Source organism: Dermacentor albipictus, unplaced genomic scaffold (genome assembly GCF_038994185.2).
Source record: "Dermacentor albipictus isolate Rhodes 1998 colony unplaced genomic scaffold, USDA_Dalb.pri_finalv2 scaffold_15, whole genome shotgun sequence".
NCBI lineage: Eukaryota > Metazoa > Arthropoda > Arachnida > Ixodida > Ixodidae > Dermacentor > Dermacentor albipictus.
Window position 1 is genome coordinate 5,486,041 of NW_027225569.1, and position 20,686 is coordinate 5,506,726.

The 20,686-nt window shown below is 46.5% G+C and overlaps 1 long non-coding RNA gene across 1 annotated transcript; it reads right to left on the bottom strand.

The window, feature by feature from the left end:
- Window positions 1–519: 519 nt before the first annotated feature.
- On the bottom strand, window positions 520–20,304 carry LOC135918542 (uncharacterized). Its single transcript, XR_010569679.1, has 3 exons — window positions 20,192–20,304; window positions 5,189–5,467; window positions 520–891 (listed from the first exon to the last, which is right to left on the bottom strand). It is a non-coding gene; the product is annotated as an uncharacterized lncRNA (long non-coding RNA).
- Window positions 20,305–20,686: the final 382 nt, after the last annotated feature.

Sequence of the window (20,686 nt, forward strand, 5' to 3'; positions counted from 1 at the left end):
AAATGTGGGGGCGTGCCAATTCTGGGGTTGGGCCAACTTAACTTTCCGGTGCGCCCACTTTAAATCTGGACGTGTGCCTACACAATGTAGGGATTGGTCAACTAAAATTTAGGGGTGGGCCAACTTTAAATTTGGTGGCTTGCCAACTTAAATATGGGTGACGGCCAACATGAAGTTGGGGGCTGCACTAACTTGTAGCCCAAAAGTTTAAGCTGGCCCATGCTCAACTTATTTAAGTTATTTAGGTAGTTTATTTAAATTATTTAAGTTATAGTTTTGCATGGGCCAACCTAATTTTGGGGGTGGGCCAAGTGAAATTTAGGGTTACGCTTACACATACAAAGACAGCTATAGTTTGGGCAAGTTTTCGCACAAGCGAGATGCCCCGTCTGTGAAACCAGCGAAATAGTCGCCCCGAGGGATGCGAGCGCATGAGGAGGAAGGTGCCTGGAAGTGGAAGGCGCATGGAGGTGGAGAAGAGGATTACGGCATTCCGAGTCCTTTCAATTTGTGCTTCGACGTCCCTGTGGTCGCTGTGCATGTCCACGGCGTCTCTTCTTTGCGAGAGTAGCAAGATGTGTTCCCCTTGTGGCAAGCCATGTGTTCGACCGCCGAGTTTAAAGTGTTATCCGCGACCGCATCCGCACACTTTTATTGCCAAAGCAATACTATGCCAGGTCTAACCGTGGCCCCACCAGAGCCGGTGCACGTGGTGTGACGTCAGCTCTATCCGTTGCTATTACGCGTGACGTCAGCTTGCTCCGCACCGCAGCAAGAAGGGAGCCGCTGGTCGCGTCTGCCGTGGCCCCCGAGTCGGCGCCGCGTCATACAGGTGGTCTTTCCGTGGATATGACGACCTCCTCGCCATGCGCTCGCTCTGTGGTGGCTTCACTGGGATATATATCAATCAAATCAAATCAAATTTTATTCATCTTCATTTGGTACATAGGTTTTCATTTCCTGTCCAACCTAAGCACAGCGTGCTTGTTGGTTGTTCAGGCAGCACAGTGAATCATCGAACGTGTACCACAAAACAATGAAGTAAGGCATACTAGTACAGACTAACCATATTATACAAAACTATAGAGACATAATGACTACAACTCGAGCCAAAATTAAAACTAAGTAAAAAATAAATAAAGGACATCATAATAGCTTGACAATGAGCCATACGACAACTCACAGAATATCCAAGGAGCAAATCTAGGAAAGCAACCTTCCACATGCAAGAGGCTATCAGTGATTTATCTGCAATGACGAGCACCATTTCCTTATTGATTCAGTCATTTTTCGTTTAGTTTTTAAATTTCCAAGCGCTTCTCCAAGTTCATTAAATATCTGTGGCACGTAATATCCCCTTACTTTTTTCCCGTAATGTGTAAAGCATCGTGGCTTAATGTATGTTTCTGTCTTTCTTAGAGCAACGTTTTTCTTGACAGGTACTTTGAAATCCTTTGCATAGTAATGACGTGTGACCACAGTGTAATAAAATAGTTCACGCGTTTCCAGTATGCCAAGCCTATTGTATTGTTCCTCCTTGTCAGCTTGCTACAGCATAGTTCCGTAGGTTACACTGTTTACTATTCTTTTAATTATGCGGTTTATGGCTCCCATTTTGTGATCAGAACAAGTTCCATACAATGTAATACCGTAGGTTATAATAGATTCAGCCAGCGCCATGTATATGGTGCGCCTCAAGTGCATCGAAGTTTTACCTCTTAGGTTGTACATCATCGCAGACACAGCTCTGAGCCTGTTACATATATACAGCACATGATCATTCCATGTTATATGCTCATCAAATATTATTCCGAGATACTTGATTGTATGTTCAAATGGTATAGCATTACATGTGCACGGAGTGCAATGAGAGTTATGTAAAAAGAGAGACTCCCTTAGGAGCATTCGTTTGTGTGGGTTTCTAAAACAGATAAGCTTTGTTTTTTGCCGATTCAAATATATTGAATTTTGCGTCAGCCAGTCTATTACCCTGCATACTTCCTGTTGAAACACTTTGCACCCAAGATCTAGATCAGGGAGTTCTAGTGCTAATGGTGTGTCATCTGCATATTGGAAGATTCTTGATCTCAAATTAAAAAAACCCAGTTCAGAGACGTAGATATTAAATAGTAATGGGGCCAGAGTACTTCCTTGCGGAACATCGAATTTTATAGACTTAAATTCACTGTATTTGTTTTCAATTTTTACACACTGTGATCTGTCGGTGAAATATCCCTCAAAAAATTGATGAAATCGGCCCCTGAAACCTAGGTTGTCCAGCTTTTGCAACAATAAGGCGTGATCAATAGTATCAGATGCCTTTGATAGGTCTAAAAATAATGCTAGCATAAGACGATGGTTTTCTATCGCAGTGGTAATGTAATCCGAGAATTCTTCTAAGAGCGTGGTTGTGTTCCGGTCCTTTGTGAACCCATATTGCGCCGGGTTGTTTAATGAATATTTATCGCAGAAAGACTGCATAACGGAAGCCACGTGCTTTTCCAAAATATGAGCCAGGCCAGGTATAATAGAAATTGGTCTATAGTTTGCGCAGTCACTTTTCTTTCCATTTTTGTACACAGGTCTCATTATCGAAATTTTCAATTCTTTGGGCATCATTCCGGTTTCTAATATTCCGTTTAATATTTTGAGAATCACATCTTTTAGTTTGTTAAAGTTGTAGTACAGATCTCTTACGCGGATCTTATCAAAACCTGGTGGTTTGAACATCTTCATTTTAGCTATCATATTCCATAGCTCAGTTTCTGTTATCTCAGGAAGGTACGCTGTATGTGTGCATGAAAGTATTGGCTGATATTCGAGACGATTCGTACCATGAGCAATGCGCAGGTTATCTGTTGCGTGAATGAAAGTCTCGTTAAACAGTTCGCACAATGACTGTGTTTCTTCTTTCGGAAAGTTTTTGTCGATGACCTCCTCAATCGTTGCCTGTTTGACGCGGCCCATTAAACTGTTTGCCAATTTCCATGTTTTTCTTCCATCATTCCTGTTGAGCGCAAACTGCTGGGATAAGTATCTTCTTTTCGCCTGTCGCGTTTTGGCTGTTACAAGATTTCGCAATGTGCGAAATTCCTGCCTAAGTGCTACATTTTCAGGGTCCCTTCTACAGTTCTGCCAAGCTTTATCTTTTAAGTAACACAATTCCATGATATCCTGCGTTATCCAATTGTTCTCCGGTTTTCTTTGCTTTATTTTTATACCTTTAGAGGACGTCTCGTATATGAGGTGGAACTTTTCGAGAAATACAGTATATAGCCTCATGTGATCCAGAGGTAATATAGCATTCCAGTTTGTGTTCTGAATAGCTTTGTCTATACTCCTGTTGTCTAAAATGTTCCTGATTCTAGGTCTGATGTTCGCATTGTCTTCATGGTTACAAGTTTCTTTCATGGTTGCAAGTGCCACGAAGTAGTGGTCTGCAAGTTTCAATTTAATGACTCCTGATGAACAATGTTTGTTTGCTATGCGGACAATTATGTGGTCGATGCATGATGTAGTTATCTTGGAACCTAAAAATTCCTCTCTTGTACAGTTATTAATAAGGTTAACTAAGCCAAATTCAGCGAGTAGGTCTAAGTAGTCTCTAACTACCCTCCTTGAATTTAGCATTATATCTATATTTAGGTCTCCCGCTAAAATAAACTGCTTCTCATTCATATATTTTTTTTTAGGAGTGAGGTTAGTTCTTCGAGGAATAAAGGAATGTTCGTGGAAGGTGGTCTGTATATTGCACATACAATGTAAGTTGTATCCATCTTGCTAAGAGAGACAACCACCATTTCTGCGTTTTCTACGGATACGTGAATTTCATATGACAACCAGGTATCGCTCACAAACACGACCACCCCGCCTCCTTTTCTGTTTTCTCGACACCAAGCGTACCGAGAGTACCCAGCAAGGCTGTAAAAGCTTAGTCGAGTTGCATCGAGATTAACCTCTGTCAAGACAATTACATCTTCTCTTGTCTGCCGAGTGTTTACGTAAGCACATAACTGGTCCCAGTTTTTCTTTATGCTTCGTATGTTTACATGTAATAAACTTAGCTCCTGCTTTAACCGTTCTTCCTTAGTGAACTGATTTATATGAGAATCCCACTCAGAAAAAGAAGTGAACCCTGCCATTAGTTTATTTTTTCCACATCGTTTTCTGTTGTAATGATCATGGCAGGACTTCCTTCGTTGCGCCTAGCGAAAATTCTGCCATTGCGCATCCAAACAAATTTACAGCCCTGTTGTCTGCCCCTTTGTCTGCTCAGCCAAAACAACTTCTTTTGCGCTCGTGTCAAGTTTTCGTTTATGTACATGCCATCAGATCGGAGGGCGTATTTCTTCGAAATCCACAGGTCACGATCAGCCAATTACTTAAATCTGACAATGATTGGGGGTATCTTATCTTTCTTCTCTTTTAGCCTGTGAATGGCCTTCAGTGAGTGACGTTCGACTGTCTGTATTTCCAGCTTGGCGCCAAGCCCTGCTAGAACCTTATACAGATCTTCGCCCTGTTTATACGGGACGCCATGTATCTCGATGTTTTTTCCCTCGAGTACTGTTCAGCACTCTCGACGTTTTCCTTCAGGCTTGCAATTTCATTGTCTTTTTCTGCCATCTTTCGCGTCAGTTCTGCTGACGGTATCTTTAATTCTGCAATGTCCTTTTCTTGCCTTACGGTGGTGGCCATAATTTCGTCATACTTATGTGACAACAGTTCCATAGATTTTTCTATTCCTTCTGTTGTCGTGCACTGTCTGTCTACCTTTTTTTCCATCTCTTCTAGTCGGCCCAAGACTGCCGCCATCTTCTGGCTAATGTCCTCAATGAGTTTTGCAACATGACTCATATGATTTTTCTTTCCTCCCTTCCCTTCCCCTCTGCGTTCCGTGTCACTGGTTTCTGACGTTTCTTCCCCTGATTCCTGCTTTCTACAACTGTCACACATCCAGCCGTCGATTTCGCGTGGTCCCATATTTTTAAAAGCCTTTTTAGTCATTCCCGAACATTTGCCCGCGTGGTATACTTTCTTGCATTTGGAACAAGATATACTCTCTTGATCTTTTTCAAACAACTTTGAACACTTCGTACAATCTCGCGGCGACGTGGTTCGAGACAGGAGTGCAGTCCAGTGGAGCAAAAAGAAAAACGACCGTTCCCACCAAGTAGGCGCCTCTTACCTAGAAGTAAGCAGCAAAGATCAGCACGTTGGTCGACGCTCCACCGGACTGCACTCCAGCATGGTTTGGTCCTTCGTTTTATAGGTGTTGGCACCGTCCAGGCTCCTGACGTCACCGCTGCCGTCAGTCATCAGCGACGATGTTATCGCTGACCGCCCACACTCGTGGCTTAGTTGTTGCGCCGAACGCTGTCCGTTACTCGCTCCTTGATCAGCCGGCCAGCAAGCTAGCAGGCCGCAAGGTGAACAGGTGGGCAGTTGGCGATCGGTGAAACAGGCCCTAGAAGTAAGCAGCAAAGATCAGCACGTTGGTCAACGCTCCACCGGACTACCAAAGCGTAGCGGTGCGCTACGCTTTGGTTGATAAGTCTCGCCATGGAAGTTACCGACGAAGAGTCTATATCTGAATCTAGTTGCTCTACTGCTTCGGAACAGTTAAATTCTAAGGCGAAAGCTGAGCGAGCTAGGAAGAATGAGAGATAGAGGTTGCATCGTTGCTTTCGCAATTCAACCAGGTTTAACCAGAGCTCAACCACAGCCAATTTTCGTTTCTGTTTCGACGCCCCTGTGTTCGCTGCGCATGTTCTCGGCGTCTCTTTCCATGCGTAACAATATGCGCTGTCCCTGTGGCACGTCGCAACGTTGATGTCAATGTTCGCGTCCTTTACGTTTGTGCTTGGATGTCGCGGTGCTCGCTGTGCATGTTCGCGGCCTCTCTTCGCATGTGTAGCAATATGCGCTTTCCTTGTGGCACGCCAGGCGTTGGTTGCACCGTCGAGGCCAATGTATGGTCAGCGACCGCGTTCGCGCCCTTTAAGTTTGTGCTTGGATGTCGCGGTGCTCGCTGTGCATGTTCGCAGCATCCCTTTGCATTTGTAACTATGTGCTGTCCCTGTTGCATACCAGGCGTCGCACTATCAGCATCAATGTGGCGGCGTCCGCGACGAACTTCGCGCCGTTTTCGCTTGTGCTTCGACGCCGCGGTGCTCACTGAACGTGCTCGCGACGTCCATACGCTTGCGCGTAACCCGCGTTCATGAAGTGAAGCGTCACTAACTTTTTATGTTATTTAGGGCTTGCTGGAGGCCGCGATGATAGCTTTCGATCGTAAACGCGTTATTTACAACCATTCGCAACAACATTTTGCAACACTCGCTTCCCAAGTGCTGCGTTCGTGATGCATTCGTAGTCGTCATGAGATGACTTTAGCAGTTGTTTAGGCACTTTTTACAGTGGAACTGTGAGAACCTCACTATGTTTCTCACTGCGTTCGCGACTTCGCCGAGCTGATGGAGACGGAGCTGAGGAGAGTGAAATCAGAGTCTAAAAATAGCATCGCGCAGCATAGCGACGCGGCGAGGGTTAGCGGGGAGGCACACGAGGACAGCATAGTTGGCGCACGCGAGTGAGGAACGCGGCCCAAATGCGTGCCCTATCCTTTGGCACGCGAGGCAAGGGGGTCAGGATAGGAGGATGGTGCGTTCTTCTGCGGCGGCTGCTAGGATGCCGCAATTTTCGCCTCTCCCGCCTCTCCATAGAGAGTGGAGAAAACCGCGGCGTCTTCTACGGCGTTGACCACGGGAACCGCGGACGCCGTAGGGACGCGTTGCCTGCGCTCGTGTGTATTGTTTGCAGATTAGCGCATTACCGGCTCTCTCCCCGCTCCATTGGTATTTGCGACAGCATAATTACGCATGATTTTAATAGTAATCAAAACAGGTAAGAAAGGTACAGTCACTGAATTTATATACCTATTCGAAGAGAAGTTATATGCTTTAAAAGAGTTGAATGTTGGGCTAGTTGGTATTTTGACATGAGAACCAGCTTCAAATACAGCGCAATAGAAAAGAAGACGAACACAGGCGCATCTAACTGATTTCATTGAAGCGAGACCTACAGGTCTATATTTGCATCGCACCTGTGTTGTGCCACACCTTTTTATCTTCCATTGATTGCTCTTTACACGATCGCTTCATTCCTACTAACAATGACACTGCAATTAAAGTTTCTCGCTGTATAGACTTATTAATTCGTTTTTAACAAGCCGCGCTCCATCTAGTATGAGCATGCGCAAAAGTGTGTTCTCGATGATAATAAAATTCATAACAAAGGCTGACCTTCATATATGAGCGTCCAGAAGAAGGAAGGCTGAAATGTTTTAATTTACGCCTGAAGTTCAGCGAAAGCCACCAGTGGTGGGCGTATTCACTGCATGCACGAAAGGAGCTCCTCCTATGCGAACTGCTCGCTTTAAGATAATTAAGAGAGGCATTGCAACACTGTTTGGAATCCGCGCTCCGAAAGTCGTGCATTCACAATGAGCAAACTAGATTTGATGTACAATTGGCAAAGTTTTTTTCAGCTGTCTTCCCTGGCTCAGTCACCGTGTCAGTAGCGGAAACGCTCAAGAAAATGGAGTGCCCTGCTTGCAAGAATGCTGTGCAAACCTTAGTGGGCACTGAGAGGCCAGAAGTGGTTCCCTACCTGCACAAGGAGACACATTGCCGAAAAAAAGTGGCCACACGGTTTTACGTTCCGATGGTTTTTTCATCTCCAAGAAGCTTGCTCAGCTATGCCGTCGCATCACTTGTGCGGGCAAAAATGTGGGCTGTAAAAAGAACCACCGAAAACTAGTCGAGTGAGCCAACAACATTGCGCACGAGATCCCCCTATCCTGCCGAAAGGCACATGTGGGCCAGACGGGGCGATGCAATAATAACAGACTCAGGGAGCATGCAAGAAATCTAGCCAACAAGCAGACTACACATCTTGCTGACCGTTGCAGTAGCTGTCCCACTTGTGAACCACGTTTCCGTAGCGTGAAAATCCTAGGCAAGAAAAGAACCGCTCGTGAAACGTCAGAGGCATTTTATCCGTAATGCCGGTCAGAACTGTGTAAGAGAAATATCGATTGCAGAGTACAATGCAGAAGGGAAATACATTTGGCGCCTGGTTTATTCACTTGCTGTTAGACGAATCCCGTTTCCCTTGTTACGCTGCATCTGCGCAGCTTGTGGATATACATACTTGTGGGTCTGGCTTCAATAAAACCACTTGTTAGATGCGCCTATGTTCGTCTTCCTTTCTTCTGTGCCGTCCCCTTGCGCTGTTTTTGAAGAGGGTCCTCATGTCAAATTGAGTACTGTACACAAACTTAGGGTCACAAGGCCAATGCGAGCGATTAAAGCGCACCGCCTTGTTATGCGTGCATTTACTAAGTGAAAGGTCGTCCATTACGCTGAAGCGTAGTAGACGGTTTAGTAGGTAGTGCGAAAGAGAGAAGCGAAGGCGGAGCGAGGCGAGTGTCGCTAGTTTACAAAGTTTCAGGTCTTTTTGGCGAGGATGCGCGCCGTCTTTCCACGCGCGCAAAGTCGGAAGCGGGGAGATGTGCGCTCGTTTGGGGGGGGGGGGGGGGGGGGAGGGGGCGGTGTTTTCTGCTGCGGCGGCCTAGCGCGTCTTATCTTGGAAGCAGTACGTGGTGGGTTCAATGGCAAGTGAACCTGATATGGCTTCGTGTTTGTTCTGTTCTCGTGCACATAGTTGGCGTTCGAGTGAGAGGCAGCATGAAGCGATATGCACTCGCCACGGCTGCCGCTATTCATCACGCCAGCGTTCTCCATGGCAAGTGTCCACAGTCATCGAATGAGATGTGTTCGTAATTGACTGCGCACGCTAGACAGACAACGTGCCTGTTAGGCTATTAAGCGCTTGTTTCAAGCAGTTGATGCTGCTGATAATACGACTAATCTTACGTCGTATAGCTATCTAATGTTTTTCTACGGCAATCAATGCTTAGCGTTCTGTGCGAAACTGGGAGTTCTTATTCTTTTTTGCTAATATGTTCGCGCATGCTGCCTGTACTTCTTGGTTCCGCAACGCTTCGATGACTGCTGGTTTCCGTGAAACTTGCATAGGGAGACCAGTTTAGTGCACAGATTCTTCAATTGCCAGACTGATTACATATATTTGATTCATTGCAGATTATAGGTTACTGAAGCTAGCTAGTTCTCTGGGGTGGCCAACGCCATTTGCTGCGCTGATTCTATTAGTAATTGCTCTTGCGAATGCTTTGTACAATACTGGAAGCAAGCTAATCGGTTCGTAATTCTTCAATTCTTTAGTCTCTTCCTTTTATGTAGTAGTATGCCTGTTCAATTGGTTCCCGTCACACATGGGACAATTAGAGGGGCCGCTTCCTAATCTCAACAAGACGGCACCCGAGGCCGTACGAGACCTAACTCACCGCGCGAGCCTGGACTCCCTCTCGACAGGATGGAAGAGCGATGTGCGACCCTCTCGTCACTCAAAACGACCTCACCCAGCACTATAAGTTAGTCAAGAGAAACATGCCACTACCGCATTAAGCACTCAAAGCACAAGAGGTCACGTACAGGCGGCTTCAGACAGGCATCTGCCCATGCCCGGACTTCCTGCACAAAATCTTACAGTGCTTGTCGCTGTTGTAAATATATAGTTAGCCTTGCTCACATGCTCTGGGGTTACCCCCTGGCACCGGGGACCAGGACTACCAAAGAAGAGTGAACCCGAGCTCTACGCAGCTCAGGCCTAGTAGCACAGCTCTGGGCTGTGCATCGGCCCGCGACGCGGCGTAGGGGCATGGCCCCTCTGTCCCGACGTGGGAGCGGCCCGCTGCGCGCTCATCGCGCGCTCCGAAGGGCCTCAAGAAAATTATTCATCCATCTATGCCATGCTTATTTTTCAAGGCAGACATTTTTATTTCCTATATACAGCTCCCTTCTCACTTATTTCATGCTGCCCCCATCTTATATCGTTTAGCAATGTTTGGAAACTTCACGGAGCTTTTCATTATGTGCATCTATGCTTTTCGTCTTTCAAGCCAATTTGGCCTACTTAAGGAGTGGCTGAACGGACCACTTCGTCCTTCGGTTATGTACAGCTAGGCATGTGACGCTAGATGCAGTGAACATTCAGTGAGCATGTGACAATGGTTAAGTGACAAGATAAACAAGCAAAACACGAGTCAAGAGGTGCTCACTGAAATATTGAAGTCACTAGAGCGAAGTGAATAAGACGATATCAAAACCAGCTGAAGATGGTGAAAGAAGTGAAGTAAAACGGATGAACACACAGCTTTCATTGATCGAGGAGCGCTCATCTACAGAGGCGTGATGATAATGTTGGCAAGAGAAAAAATAATTACGCCAGAACTCCTCTTAACTGCCAACGGTAATACGATTACAATTCGAATAATGTTGCGACAAAGATTTGCGGCACATAAGAAAACAGGCCGCAAATAATTCAGGACCCTGGCAGTACGCGTTTCGCTAAACTGCTTCAAGGTAACCGCATTAACATCCGAATTCACCGTGCATAGGCGCTTGCCGGAAATTTATTACTTGCTCAATCTTTACGATGCTATAATTTCGAATGTTACCTCCTTTTCGTTTATAAGCTTCGTCAGTTCCTTTGCTACTGTGGAGAGCATGCCTACTTCTGGCAATTGATGGATTGACTGATTAATTAATTTATCTATTTATTTATTTATTTATTTATTTATTTATTTATTTATTTATTTATTTATTTATTCATTTATTTATCGAACACATTTTTATTCTAGATCGAAATTCTCCAAATATCAAAATACAATGTCCTCCTCGACTGGTCACCCTCTGGTTTCCTCCGAGGCTAGAGCCCGACCGACGAGCCATTGCAGCCGGTCAGGCTGATCGCTGCGAAGGTTGGCCGGCCATTGCCGAAAAGCGGGTTCGGGGATGGGGTCTACCACGGGGTTAACCTGACAAGCCCATCTTTTGTGCTAACCGTCCACGAGCTCTCCGCAGTGAGGGCCGTGTTTCAATATATGTAGATATAGAAGGCATTGACGCAAACATGAGAAAATAAAGCCTAATGCTGTATGTAGACGAGCAACCTAGGAAGTTTGGAGCAGGGACTACGTATTTTGGGCAAACGCGTAGCCACTAAAACCTACACACGTATATATAATGACAGTACACAAACACACAATATCTATTGTGACGTGGCACCAGAATTACGGCACACACGTCTACTGTTCGTTCTCAAGCACAAGCAGGTCAATTAAAAACGACGCACTGTTTCACCGGATTCAGCGGATCGCCCGAGGAGCAGCCGAAAGCGGAGGTGAAAGTAGACACATGGCGAATAGCCGCGCTGCACTGATCGGAGAGTGGCTCCGAGTATCCGCGGCACTTCGCGAAGCACCAGGAGACTAAAAACAGCTGTGCTGCCGTGAAGCCACTCACGCTAGCCAGGGTGTGGCGTGACCCGTGCGCTTGGTACGCGTCCGCCAGAACGTTCAATCCTGCTAGGTCCTTTAGTGAAGCCCACGCGTCTCTTTGGTAAGAGCTGTTGGTGCACTTAAGCGTTTCGTTCAAGGCTTCAGTGGTGGAATTTCTGTCGCCAAAGTAGTGTGACAGTGCCAGTCCGGCCGAAGCTCTGGCCACGACTCCACCGAGTGCCCCGAACTTACGGCGTCCGCGAGATGGACGTCGTACAGCGGGAAGGAGAGGGCGTAGGGGGCGAGGACAAAGTCACCGCGCCAATATTCAAACAGCTTGAAGTCACTAGCGGCGAAGAGGCTCAGCACACGTGGAACGCCACCTCCTGGTCCCGACAGCCAGTATTTCCACGCGGCGTGCCAGTTGCTCGCTAGTGCTTCATTCATGTCGGGAAAAAGTATGCCGGCAAGATCACTGGCGTTGTCGTTCTGAAGTTCGGTTTGTTTCAAAACGGCCATCACGGTATTAAGAGAGGACCATCGGAACGCTGTGTAATTTTTTGCCCCGTTGGGTGTTCTCGTTGGTGCGAGGCGAGCTGCGAACGCATTTCTGATTGCCAGGACAATGCGTTCAACGTCTAGGCGCACGTCAGAGAGAAAAATGTGGGCATTGTACGGAGCGAATAGCAAGTCTCCGATGAAATTGTAGACGAGTGAGAAGCACCATCGCATCTGCTCGTATTTGATCGTTTCGTAATTTGTTGTGCCGCGGAAGTTCGAGATGAGGGCGTGGTTGGAGAATGTACTGACATACCGCGCTGCCATCCACGAAACGAAGAGGTGAGTTCTCGCCTCGCCTGACTTGTTCTACAGGTCGAAGAATGTCGCCACGTAATCGACGCTGTCGCTCTGGAATCTGCTCACCGCCGTCAGGTTGAATTCCGCGAGCAAGTAATTCCACTTGTGTTCATCGTTATAGTTCATGAGTTGTTCACCAGTGTACCTACGGACGTCTACGAGGGGACGAAAGAACGCCTCGTCCAATTTAGTGGTGTCCTCGAATGTGACAGTATCGTCTTCAAGGCCATCGAAGAAGTGCGTTTTGGGTAACTGGAAGCTTCGTTTCCGGCTTTCCTCGTTCGGTAGCCTGCCTCTTTCTTCCGCAGCCGCGAAATAGGAGCTGGGAACCCTAATCGATATAGTCTGCTTCGTCACAAACACGCTAACAACTACTGGCCAGTTTAGCTCGATGCTCAGGCTCAGTAGCGTACGCGCAACGTTAGGCGTCGCCGATCTGCGAGGCCATATGATACCCGCACGTTCGAGGTACTCGCGGATCACGGGCAGCTCGTCACGTTCGCCGCGCCACGCCACGTCGCAGGAGTGGTAAAAGTGCCCGGCCATGTCGAGGTTGTTTTGTACGGTTGTGTCCGGTCCCACGTCCTTGCTGACGACCTTGGTCATGACGTCTACCGCATTCATTACTAGCTCTGCGTTCAAAGAGTACTTTCGCTTGGTTCGCCAACCACTGCAGACGTACGCGTCGAAGTTCCTGCAGGGATCTACGGGCTGGTATACACTGTCGGCGATGAGCTTGGCGAACTCGCTGCAGGCCGGAGTGGTGCACAGCATGCTGTCCCATTCTTCCCAGAAGTCTAGAACGCCGAAGAGAACCAGAACGCATGTGCCCAGCAGAATCGCTGTGGCGGCTGCCACTGCGGCGGCGAGGCGAAGCATCGAAGGGTTCGATCGAGTGCTCGGAGAAATCAAGCCCTATTAGGGAGTGAGAAGACAGCAGAGAAAAGACAAAAACTCTGAGTTAAGGGCAACTCCACAAAGGACAAAACTGACGTGTAAAATGCAGGCAGACAGGGAGTAAATAATGCGCAATACAATTGAGATTAGAATTATCACAATAAGTGTTTTTGTTGACAATTAAACATCAAGAAGTTAACACTCAGTAAACACCATTCTGCCATTTGTCATTTTGTTTTCCCGAGTTTGTAATTTCGAGTATCTCGAAATACCCCTGTTCCGTGGTTTTACATGAGGAATGCTTAAGCGTACGTAGGAATAACTTATCAACAGGAAAGAAACGCTGATTACGGGAGCTCAAAATACATATGAATAACAAATACAAACGGGTAGACAGTACAACCCATACAGCAGTAAAACATGTCATCATCCCTATCATCATCATCATCATCATCATCAGCCTGGTTACGCCCACTGCAGGCCAAAGGCCTCTCCCATACTTCTCCAACCACCCCGGTCATGTACTAATTGTGGCCATGTTGTCCCTGCAAACTTCTTAATGTCATCCGCCCACCTAACTTTGCCCATTTCTTTTTCATGATTTCAACTCAGATATCATTAACTCGCGTTTGTTCCCTCACACAATCAGCTCTTTTCTTATCCTTTAACGTTACACCTATCATTCTTCTTTCCATAGCTCCTTGCGTCGTCCTCAATTTAAGTAGAACCCTTTTGGTAAGCCTCCAGGATTCTGCCCCGTACGTGAGTACTGGTAAGACACAGCTGCTATAAGCTTTTCTCTTAAGGGATAATGGCAACCTCCTGCTCATGATATGAGAATGCCTGCCAAACGCGCCCCAGCCCATTCTAATTCTTCTGAATATTTCAATCTTATGATCTGGATCTGCAGTCACTCCCTGTCCTGAGTAGATGTATTCCCTACCACTTCCAGTGCCTCACTACCTATCGTAAACTGCTGTTCTGTGCATTTAGTGCTTTAAATAGAAATATTAGTTCACTTGAAGCATACATATAAAGATTTCAATGCCGCGCGTTACAACATGTAAAGAGTGAGAAGTCATAACACTATTTAATAAAGTCCGCCAGACCGGCTTTAAATTTATGAGGGGAGGGGTTGCTTACACCACCTACGGATAACTTGCTTCGACGTTTTGCTGTTTCGGCGAAAAATGGAGTCATGTGCGCAGAAGTATGCGCATGTGAGGAATAAACGGCTTTTTGGTGACTGATGAGAAGCGATAATCGGTGGGCGGGAGTGATTACGGCTCGGCTCATTGACCCATGATAAAATCTGTGAAAAGGGGCAAGCCTCGAAATATTGCGGTGGCCTTCATGACTGAGAAGGTTCGCCCGGCATTTTAACGCGATAGCGTTAAGGAGCTCGTGTCGCAGAAAAGCCGGTGTCGTCGGCGTCGGTGTCGGCGTCGGCTTCCGCGGCGTTGACCGTGAGCGATAAACCACGGCAGGCGCTTCATAAATAAAAAGCAACTTCCAAGATTGGCCCGGTGGGAATCGAACCAGGGTCTCCGGAGTGTGAGACGGAGACGCTACCACTCAGCCACGAGTTGGATGCTTCCAAGCGGTACAAACGCGCCTCTAGTGAATGCGGTGTTGCCTTCTAAACGAGCCGTGGAAAGTTATACTGCGGTGTATATCGGTAATTATGAACATGTAACGTACAGAAGTCGCAATTACACGAGTTGCGAAGTGCGTTTCCGCTGCATTTCTTCTGCGCTTTCCGCACACGCAGAGCCATCTTGCGGCAAACACAGAAGACCCCCTCCTCTCAATGTACGGCGCTGCCCCGACAGGAGGCGCGCCGCGCGCGCATTGGGACCGCTGCCAGGCGCGTCGCAGTCCCGACTCCCTCTCTCCTGACGACGCTTCGCCGTGCGGGTTGTAGAATCAAGCGCCGTTCCTTTCTTTAGATTACTATCTATCTATCTCTCTGCCCGTGCCGATCACGACATTTGGCTGGCGTAGATCGTTTCCCCTCCGAGACACCGAGTTCTTTGGTTCGTTCCGTTCGCTCAGGCGCACGTTTCGTTGCCGCGCCGAACGCTGCGTTGCTCGACGCTCACCGCGTGATAGGTGGGCGCTAAGTCCGATGCGGGGCGCATCGTAAGTGATCGCTGTGCCGTAGCGCATTGTCTTATACCCCTTGGCGGGTCGACGGGAACGCTGTCGCGTCCCACTCTTGAAGGCGAAGCTTAAGCGTCCTCCAATTTTTTGGTGCAGTGATGCGTGTTAGATCAGAATCAGAATAAAAAATCTGCAGGCAGCGTATTCTGAATAAATTCACCTTGCAGCACGATTTTGGACTGATTCCATCATGTTTGATAGGGTAACCTGATGGGGCCCCAAATGGCGCGGGCGTACTTGAGTTTGTGCCGTTCCAGTGTTTGGTACGCCAGTATTTTTACATAGTGCGGGGTGTGATGCAAGTTGCGACGGAAATTGGCTAGGGTGCAGTTAGCATCATTTGTTGTGTTAATTACTTCAGACGACCGCGTAAGATCACGAGATAGACAGACGCCATGATATTTATATGAGCTTTAGGAATATATTTGGGAACCGTAAATTGTGTAACATGTTCTGAAATGCGAGCATCCATAGACAGAAAAAGTTTTCATTTTTCCATGGAGGTGGGCTGGGGCCCGACCAGCCTTTCAAACACCATATATATATATATCGTACCGAGATGGTACCAACCGTGTAGTAGCCGTAGTAGTATGCACTTAGGCCAGCATATTTTTCATAACGAAGTACAGTAAAAGCTCGTTAATTCGAACCGCAAGGGGAAGACGCTTCAGTTCGAATTAACGAAAGTTCGAACTAACGAAAGTGAAGGAGAGCAACAGTACACTGCGATTTGGAAGCAGTAGGGCATGCCAGAAATTCGGCGTGTCAGAAAGTGATGGCGTGTGCCGCGGGCACACGCCATCTTCAAGTCGAAGCTCTGGGTCTGACTGTGCCACACCACCGATGTCCACCGAAACGAACGTTAGCCGAGGCTTAACACCATCACAATGAATCGCGACGGCCGATACCTCCTAAGCTGAAAACAGAGGTGCACAACCGATGAAGACTGCCGAGACAAAGACGCTGAACATGTGAAGGTGGCGAAGGCCCTGATTCGTTGGTTCTTGATTGCAAGCGCAGCTGCGACGTACTTGATTCGCTGTGTTTTGGCGCTTGCCGTGCCATCTCCGCACAACATTAGCAGCTGTATAAGATTTGCACAGCCTCCGAGATTCGCAACGGGCAAGAAGTCTCGGAGGTTACGTAGAACGGAGAGGCGGCAGCCGCCGCTGCCTTCTGGCTGACCCCGCGCCGGTTAGATTGTTTTCCGATTTTGCCTTCTCTCGCCGTTCTCTCCGTTTCGGAGGAAATACAGCCTTGTGTGTAGGCAGTAGGTGCGTTTCTCTGGCCATGTGCCAGGCGAGCGTAGTTCGAATTATCCGTGAGGGAACCTTCTCGCGTTCGAATTAACGGACTTTTTTATACATAGACTTCCGTGGAGCTTGGCCGGACCAAATCGTACAGTTCGAATTATCCATAAATTCGAATTATTGAAGTTCGAATTAACGAGCTTTCACTGTATTACGTAATTAGTTTTAATTAGTGAACATTTTGATTATTGCTTGACTCAACAAACATATGAATTACAAAGTTGTAGGGTACCTTAAATACCCTCGGAAGTAAGCATTTATTTCGTGCGAAGTGGTCCTGGTTGTTTTTTCCAATGAAGAACTTAAGCCCGCGAAATACGAAATAGGTGCGCACTCGCACGCCGCTACTTGAGCGCCTACAAGCAACCATTGAAAGATACACGGCTGCATTCTCTTATCACCGCATGGTACAAGGCTCCGAAACGCTTATCAATGCATCATCGGCGTGGTCTGTTGATTGCCGCGACCATCACATAGCGTGAAGCCCTGTATCGAGCGGCCGCCGCTGGTAAAGCCGTGTATCCGTGGCTATTCGCTTGGTAGCGCTTGAGTAGCGGCGCGCGAGGTCCTATCTATATCGTATTTCGCGGGTTTTGCTTTTTCTTGCAAAAAAAAAAAAAAACAAGACCACTTCAGCACGAATTGCTTGTTTCGGAGGTTATTTAAGGTGCCCTACAACTTTGCAACGTTGGACAACTTCCTCTCTTTCCTATCTCTCATATGTTTGCGATTCAAGAAATAATGAAGATGTTCACTAATTAAAATAATTAAGACTTCGTGATGAATAGAATGCTGGCCGTAAGTACATACGACTACGGCTACTATGCAGTCGGTACTGCACAGTAGTCCAGAGCCCTTGGCTGTGTTTAACATCTTGGTCCAAGTTAGCTGGGACACCGTGTGTATATATATATATATATATATATATATATATATATATATATATATATATATATATATATATATATATATATATATATATATATATATATATATATATATATATATATATACATGGTGTCCCCCATAACTTGAGCGAATTTCCCAATAGCGTATGGTGACCCACACAATGTTTTCTTTCCCACAAGCCACAGTAGTGAAGTTCTTTTACCCAACTTTTTAATTATTAGCGGAGGACCCGAACCATGATACGCAGATTTGTAAAGCACCTTCAGAAACAACGGATGGAGTTGTTTCGTTTACGATACCTCTCACGTAGTTCTTTCTTCCGGATTGCAAAGAAAGCCCGTGAAGTATGAAAAAAAAAAGCCACGTGACGCAGCGCTTGCGCAGTGTTAGCGTGCTGCTCTCAAGCGTGCCTTCGTTCAACAAGGTCGGCTGCGTCGTGACTGGCGACGAGGGTGCGGCCGGGCATTCTTCATCTCCTCGGCAACGCTCGGCCAGCAGCATGTATTTTCGCCGTCATCCGACGGGAGCCGATCTTGTTCACCCAATGCACGCTGGAGAGCTCTCGCACGCTACAAGTGCGAAAGCGCTCAGTCACGTGTTTTTTTTTTTTCATATTTCGTGGACTTTCTTTGCAACCCGGAAAGAAGGACTACGTGAGGCGTATCGTGAAGGAAACGACTCGATCCGTTGTTTCTGAAGGTGCTCTACGAATCTGCGTATCATGCTTGGGGTCCTCAGCCAATAATTAAAAAGTTGGGTGATTAAACTTAATTAGTGTGTTATAGGGGAAAAATTGTTAGTTAATATAGGTTATTGCGAATAGTATGTGTTCGGTTAAACTTGCTTGCGACGCGCCTTTCATTTTTAAATTCTTGGCTCTAGTTATGTGGGACACCCTGCGTATTCATTGCACATGAAGAAACTGCCTGTGACCTCGAAGAATTGTTCACTGAAGTGACGGCCTCATAAGAGAATTTACAAGACCTCATAGTAGAAGAAAGGTTAATTTCACAGACCGAGTCCTCTCCCACTACCAAGAACCTGACGTCTCTAGGTGGTGTAATCTACGTTCGAGTAATTGCTGTATACTTCGCTATCACTTATACTGCTTCGCCTTGCCGCCCAAACTGCAGCCTCTTTCTGTCTTTTCTTTTTCTTTTGCTTTGAGTCCAAGTATAAGCGCTCCTGCGCATGACTGCTATTGATTCTTATTGCATGTGAATCCGGCTTGGCCCCATTTCGGTTACTGAGTGAATCATACAGGGTGCCCCAACTATCATGCACCAAGACTTAAAAAACAGTTGCGTTACTCGAAGAAAACCTAGTGCATATTGTTTCCAGTACAATGGAGTAGCCACCAGTAATTCTTTCATTCCTGAAATTAGTAGCGACCAGTAATTCTTTCATTCCTGAAATTTAATTCTACAATCGCAGGTAATTATCTAATTCTAGAAGTACTCTTCTAACAATCAAAGTGTCAATGAGGAATTTGCAGGTACCCCAGACACCCTCAAATGACACATAAATGGTGTGTTTTCACCGACATACTAAATGCGCGCAATTTTTGTTCTTACTGGCAAAAAAATCCTCATGAAATATAAAATTACCACGTGACTCCACTCCAACCCGCATAATAAGGCAACGCCCTCAAATGAGCTGATTGAAAGCAAACTGCATTGCCTGTCGGAAACCCGAAGACGCAGCGCATCACGTTGATAATGGTACGGAAGGAGCACCAAAGGCAGGTTTCGTGGCATTACAGCTATTGCTTCCTCTCTACGCCACCGTTATTACCCCTCCCTCAAGGCCGCCTGATCACATGGATAACAAAAGTGCCATGATAACGCGGCCTAAGCGCCACTCTAACCATGCACAAAAAGCGAAAAGCAACGTAATAGGCATAGCATGTTTCAACATCCCGGCTTTGACCAACATACGTTCTTCCGTTCGAAAGCGGAATGGCACAGACAACGTTATGCGTGCAGGTTATACATTTTTTTAGATGTTCAGAAACGCATGTTCTACTCAACGTCACAATTTGTAACTTGCACTCGCAACGTTGTCTATGCCATTCCCCTTTCGTGCGGAAGAATGTGTGTTGGAAGAACTGGCACATGCATCAATGAGAGACTAAAATAGCATAAATATAATGTCACTACGGTAATCTCGAGTGATTTGGGCCTTAATTGCCGAGATTGTCCCGGGAAACCAATGTTTGACAGTACATCTATTTTGTATAGGGTTCATAGCAAGATGACAAGGACGATTGTGGAGGCCTATGAAAGTGTAACTATTGCAGAGTGTGTTTTGACCGTGCCTTTGACACCTGTGCGGTTCATCGACATGCACCACTGAATGTTCTTTTTTTGCTGCCTGGTTTGCTTACGCTCGTACGGCGTATATTTAGCGATGCGCGCAAAAATAAAATCTACAGTTGAAAGTTAGCCCTGTCTCTGTGTGTCTGTTGCATTCTACGTCCTCGTTCAGTTGCGCTTACACACGCTATCATGTATATACTCGAGTCATAACAGGTCTTCGCTCTCCATGATGAGTAGCTAAGTCACGCAAAATATTTCTTCTATATTTCACATTTTTTGCTAGTAGCAATGTCACATTTTCTTTAACGTACCCATGTCATGGTTGAGCTAGCAGGTGTGGCGCGGCTGGTGTGAGTAAAGCGTGAAGTCGGCCCGGCTACGTAGTACACGGGCGAAATAGGTGCCGCTCTTCGTGGCATCGACCTGCATCGTTCAATGTGGGATCAAGACAAATGTCAAGTGTTTTGAGCATGTTTAGAGAAAGTAATAATGTAGGTAGTTGAACGCCCCCCCCCCCTTAAATTCGTGTAGTCTTAACTAGAATTCAGCTGAAGGGGAATGTTTAGTGAGTGAGTTCAGTAAGGTGTTTACTGGACGTGTTTAGAAATAAGTGTCACAGAGTCGCTCAAAAAGCAAAGCGTCTATTGCGATAGCAAACTTCTAGACAGATACACGAAGTAAGGATAGTACTTTTATCAGCTGTATAAACTTGTAAACATTCGTTTACTAACTGAATTACCAAGCATGGTTTCAGCGCGCTCAAGCAGATATGAATACAACACACTCGGTGGGCGAGGACACCCGTT